Source organism: Chlorocebus sabaeus, chromosome 7 (assembly GCF_047675955.1).
Source record: "Chlorocebus sabaeus isolate Y175 chromosome 7, mChlSab1.0.hap1, whole genome shotgun sequence".
Taxonomy (NCBI): domain Eukaryota; kingdom Metazoa; phylum Chordata; class Mammalia; order Primates; family Cercopithecidae; genus Chlorocebus; species Chlorocebus sabaeus.
The window spans coordinates 88,262,234-88,268,721 of NC_132910.1; the positions used below are offsets into that span (position 1 = coordinate 88,262,234).

General features: G+C 32.4%; 1 long non-coding RNA gene across 1 annotated transcript in view; it reads right to left on the reverse strand.

Annotated features, from left to right (window-relative positions):
* LOC119621788 (uncharacterized) overlaps positions 1 to 5,672 on the reverse strand; it is a 424,175-nt gene extending 418,503 nt beyond the window's left edge. The window contains exon 1 of the long non-coding RNA XR_005238404.2: positions 5,610 to 5,672. This is a non-coding gene — a long non-coding RNA (uncharacterized lncRNA). The remainder of the gene's footprint in view (positions 1 to 5,609) is intronic.
* Positions 5,673 to 6,488: the final 816 nt, after the last annotated feature.

Genomic DNA, 6,488 nt, shown 5'->3' on the forward strand with positions numbered 1-6,488 from the left:
AAGAGTAGCTGCTCAAGCAAATATCTGCAGAAAAAAAAAAATAACAGTCCCTACTCTTCTGTTTACTTAGATGGTTATTTTGTTTGTGCAGATGTTCCAAAAACTATCATTACATGCATTTTTGTGATATGTATAACCTACTTGAAATGCCTGCTCTAAGAAATTTTACTTCTCTATTCAACATATCCTTAAGCCTGATTCTTTTCTTGTTGTCCAGAAGAATCTATACATTACATGACAGGCAAAGTTCAAGGCAGTTGCCCACTTGAGACCAGAGTAGAGAGTGAGAAGAAAGAAGGATATTGCTAATTACCAGATACCTATTTTGTCCTAGACACTGTACCAGGTGTTTTACCATTTTGTTTTCTTTTACCTCTCACAATGGCTTTCTGAATTATAATAATTATTCTTGTTTTCAGATAAAATTATCATAATATCGTGATTTATTGTTTAGTATCACACAACTATATAGTATTGGAATTGCATTTGAGTGGCCTATTTCACCCAAACATCCTGTTCTTTTGAATATATGAAAAATCAATCTAAACATTTGAAGTCATCATTAAAGCAAAAATGGCTTTAAAAGAAAATTTTTTATAAAACTAGAAATTTAAAAGTTCTCAGTCACAGATAAAAACAGGATGGCCAGTACTTGGATGATATAAGTAAATGTTATTCCAAAAGTCTTACTTTTTTGGGGTACGTTTCAACAACATGATGTTTTTCCCTTGTTAAGGCAGAGTCATATTTTAATACAAGGATTTCTAGAACTATTTGCAAGGAAATCTTAGCCTGGAGCTCACTGCTTGGAAACAGCCTCTCCTCTGATTAGATTCATGCTAAAATTCACCACATGTCAAATCGACTTAAGAGTTAAAAGTCGTATCTGCACGATTGCCTGAATAGCTTATTGATTCAAATTTTTTAAAAAAATAGTGAGTTCAGCAAAATCAGAAGGGTGGCAAAATCCAATCATTTCAGCCAAAATGGTTTATTCCCTGGGCTGCATGCAGTCACAAATAGATGAGAGGGCTATCTCCATCAACATAAGGCTGCACATTGTCACCAGCTGTGTGCATTACCTATTTCCTTGCTGAGGAAGAAATCAATGCTGCCACTTTTGCCCAGCATTGCTTGAAATATTCATAGAAATGTATTCTAGAGGAAGCCTAATTTGCTGTATAAATTTTTATATTCTGATTGCTTATATAAAAATTATTACAGTATTTCTAGATAAAATAATCCTTACTAACAAAAATATAACTTTATTATATTAAAACTATTGATTTTAAAAGTATACCAACTCCTATCCTGTGGTTTTCTTTTTTATTGGTCTGTAATAAGGCAAATTACTACATGAAATTATCAAAACATTCAAGTATGGGGGAGCATTAGATTTTAATAAGGTCAATAGTCTACATGAATGTGTTGAACAATAAATTCTCTTGGAAGTATTTCTTTTATATATTCATTCCACTTTGGCTGTTCTAAGTAAGGTGTATTTCTACCTTCATAGCAAACAGAGTCTGTGATTAAAATCTTTCAATTCTTCTCATAATACTTTAAGTTTTTGGACCTATAGTTATTACTTGGAATTCTACATTCTTATTTACATGCAAATATTATGCACTTGGTTTGCTACAAGTTCAAATAAAAATATTTATTGGGCCTGGGAAATGATTTTTACATAATAAAATACTGACATGAGACATTTTTATTTATCCTGTATGGAGACTGTTGTTATACAGAGTAATATTTTAACATATAAAGGATAGTTATTCAGTACATTAGGCATCTGGGTGTCAAAGAGAAAGCTAGAAAATAAGGGAATATTAAATTGTTATTTCCTATGTGATCTGGGTGTAGCTAAAATAGAACCAGTCGTAATCATTACTACTCCTTCAAAAAACCTCAACCAGTTATTGACTAGATAACTAATATTAAGTAGAAGATGGAAATAATTTTCTGGATATAATACTTTTTTGAAGAAAATTAGGGTATTAGTTGTCAGAAAGTGAGTGAACAATAAATAAAATGAACAATAAAATAACCCATTAGTGCCATTTAAACTTTAAAATGAGTGAAAAATAAATAACCTACTAGTCTAAATTTTGAAATTTTCAACATTGATATTAGTTATCCTTTTATTTGAAGTGTATTTTATATCATATGAAATGTGCTGCATCAAAATAAAAGATAAAGAGGACCATTATATAATTTGTTACTTTATACCTTTTTTTCTCTTGGAAATTCATAGAAAATGAGGATTTGATACTCTAGAATTGAGATGCAGTTTCCATGACAACTATGAGGCACAATACTGCATACCACTGTTGAAATGGCATTTGAATATCAAAAAGAATCTACTTCATTTTCTATTATTATTTTTCTTGGTTTAAATGATAATAATATAATCTTATATTTTGTTTTTAAGTAGGTGCATTTGTTATAATTTTAGCAAGGGAGGTTGATTGAAGAAAGAAATGTGTAACAAGTGAATCATTTATAAGAAATTCCATGATTTTTCTAATATTTATTATTTACATCAAGATGTCACAGTAAAAGATATTTGCCTCGTATAAAAGACAGCTTAAATTAAATATTTTAATTGGTGTAATATTCAGTAATTCAAATTGTTTTATGACATTTACCCTAATGTAAATGACTTTCAATGCACATGCATCACCCTGACCCTCCTTAAATCTATATGGTAACATTTCCAACTTAGCTACGTTATCTCTATTACTGTGTACTCATAAGCAACCTATTTCCAAACTGAACACATTACCTCTGCCTAAACCTTCCTCCTTGTATAGTCCCTGAATTTTGCTACTGGCAACACTGTGTTACCAATTGCCCAGCCTCAAGCATTAGTCACCTTTTGACTTTTTCTTCTCCTCGTCATCATATAATAAGTGAGAAACTAATCCTACATAGTCTATCAGAACATTCTGGTGATCTTCTAATTTAAACATTAGTGCAAAACTCATTTAGTATTGTCAGAAGAAATATTAATTTTCTATTAGTAAATGTTTACCTATTTGTACATGAATTACAAGCATTTCCTGGAGTCAAACATATTATCGTGATCTAGGAATGAAGAGACAGAGGAGTGGAAGAAGCCAGAAGGGCAAAACTGGAAGAGTATCCATGTTGCAGCGCTTGCTATTATTCTGTAACTGTGAGCAAAACAAGAGACGTTGTTTGGAAAGGAAATTATTTTTTAAAGTTACATGGAGAATAGTTCTTATAGAAGAATGCCTTAAAGGGGAAAGATTAGTGGCCAAAAAAACCACACACACGCACACATACACACAGACATAAATATCTTACCATAGTTCAAGAAATAGACAATGCAGACATGGACTAGAATATTGTGAGTGTGATTTTAATAGACTTGATGAGTTGAAAACTTGTCTTGGTGTTTTAAAGCAAGGAGATATGTTGACTGGTTTAAAAAGTGGAAAAAGTATGGTGTTTTGTAAGTATTTGGAAGAATAGTTAGGATTTCGTTAGATAAGTGGGAAAAATGGAAAGAGTCCTTGAAACAAGAAGAAAAAAAAATAAAAGAATTATATGAACAGTGTGGTGTTTGTTTATGGAAAATAATATTATTTTTTTTAATTGAGAAACCTAGAAAAATAAGGAATCAAAAAATAAAATTATGGTTAGTCTCTTTATAAAAATGCCAGATCATAAGGATATTTTTCATAAAATTATTTGCTAACTATTAGACTTCTTCCAGATTCTGAATTATTTTCATACTAAGCAATTAGGTTAAATGAATAACCAATAATATAATTTCAGTGGGCAATTTTGACAAATGAGTTAATCTATAATTTTACTAGCTATATGTATACAAAATCAAGATGGTGCAAAAAAATGTATATTTTCTTGGATAACTTCAGAATCAACCTGGGATGTTGAATATATATGTTTATATCTGTGCACACCTGAAATTCCATGATACCAGTTAAAAATATACATATAAATATTCAAAGGGAAATAGAACCAGAAAGGCAACCATGATAGACAAGATTTCAACATTTTTTACAAGATGAAGGTGAAAAAGGAAAGGGAACACAGAAAACTGAAAAACTGACTGCAGAGAGAGAAGACAGTGAGAAGCAAAACTGTTCATAAAGCACAACTATAGAAAGGTTCAGGAACTGAAGTTACTGGCTGAAGGGGCAGGTGGAGATGAAGCTTGATGCTGAACGGAGGATTGGTCAAAGGTCTACAGTAAGGGTATTTAGACCATGAAGTCATATTCTCTATTGCATTTCTCTAGGTGATAACTCTTCCTCCACCTTACAAAGGAGAAACTGGACTAGGAAGCCTCTAGCATTGGGCCCACAAAGCACAGGAGAAGCCACAAAGAACCTACTTCCATAAAGCATAGGGCTTAGTGAGAAATCTTCCTACTGTAATAACAGCAACACCCAATCATCAAGTGTGTCTGGTCTGTAAATATACCAAATACAAAGAAGATGGATGATTCCACTCAGGAGAAGAAATATCACCGTGGCAAAAGTATCTTTTTTTTTTCTTTCACATTTTGTAGTCTTTCAACGAAATGACAATTTATCTGCCATCACATGAAACAACTTTCCCTAAGACTAGAACTTCTATCATTTTATCGTTTCTAGAGGGATAACAGATAGAACAGTAGTTAACACTTAAATTTCATATTTATTCGGAGCACCATAAATTCAAACTTGTAGCATGCACCCAAGACCAATTATCTGTGAACTAGACTATTGAACCCAAAGTTTTTTTCCCCCGGGGTAAATATTTTGAGAAAATTCTTTAAAAGTTAATCCAGGACATGCTGGAAAGATCCTGGATACTCATAGACTGTCCTTTTGCTTTCAAATAAACCAATAAGGTGAATATTATACAGAATTAAACATCTATCACCTTTCAAGACTGCTCCTGAAATTTCATCTAGGACTAATAAAAGGTCATGTTAAATGACTACATTGTTTGTTCTTTCTACACCTGAAAACTAAAGAACTAACCATCTTTAGTTGAGTAGATTATTTCATATTATATTTAGCATCTCTATTCATGCACAATCTCATAAAATAAGAATCAGCTAGCATTTACATTAAAGCAAAATATATTTTCATGATATATTTTAGTATTGCCTGACAAAGCTAAATATAATACTTAATGTTGAGTTCTTCAATGATATAGGCCTAGACATATACCCATTTTCAAGTAAAATACTCTATACATATAAACACCATCATGTTTACAAGAAACTGAATAAATAGGAGTTGCTATTCTTTGAGCCCTTATTATGAACCTAGTGCTACTGAATTAATGCTCCTGTGAGGACAGTATTATTTTTATATCCATTTTATGGACAGGAAAATGCATAGACTTGTTAAGGCAATTTCCCAGGTTATACCATTAGTAATTGTCAGAACCAGCATTTCCATCTAAGTGGTCTTGCTCCAAAAGCACTATGTTATACTGCCTCTAATAATCACAATGTAAAATATCATCATAAATTTATCCTATCTTCAGACACAAAATTTGTTCACACAATTTGAGTTTGAAAAGATCCTCTCCACTGATGAGTTTTCCTGGTCTCTGCTTACCCAAAGCTGTGGAGGCAGGCTGCTGTGTTCCTAATCCACTCTCCTTTGTTTTTCAGCACAATTGCTCATTGTTCACCATTAAAGTCAACCCTAGGCTCTATGCTTATTTCTACTTCACACAGCTTATGGCTTCCTACTGCTTTAGGCAGTGTTTCTCCAAGTCTGATTCCTGGACAGCCTGAGACACTATTATCTAGGGTGCTTGTTTAAAATGCAGATTCTTATCCCCAGCCAAAATGTATTCTATCAGATACTTTGAGGTGTGGTATCCAATAATCTCTGTTTTGTCACAAAATCTTTAATGTGGTGAGTTTATTTACACAAACAGCACATGTTATACTCATATTTCTGAATGCATACATAAGAAACTGTAATAGTTGTCATTCCTCTTCGTGGAGCTAAACAACGAGAATAAGGCTCTAGAGACACTAGAACTTGCTAGTCTGAAGACACTAGCTTTTTAAGCCAAACATTTTGTTTCAGAATGTTCTAAATTTTTTACAGGCACCTAGATAATTCTTAAATTCATGATTTTTGAAAGTCAGTGTGTTATTCCAACATCCCACTAATGGTTTAGGATAATAAATATTACCTATTAATTTCCATAAGCTTCACAGTTACATCCAAACTAAATTCCTTTGTGATGCTGTTATAATTCCCTTTCTTCCTCATTTGAACTTGTTCTCTCTGACTGCAATGCTATATCACCAAATTTCCATGTGGCTTATTACCTCCCTCAGTTCAGATCTGCTAATCAAAAGTCACCTCAGCAGAGAACTTCCTAGACCAATTTACAAAATAACTCCTCAAGCATGGAGGGAAAAGGTGCTGAACTAATTAAATTTGGAATAGAGTGGAATCCGTATGACTAAAAGCAAA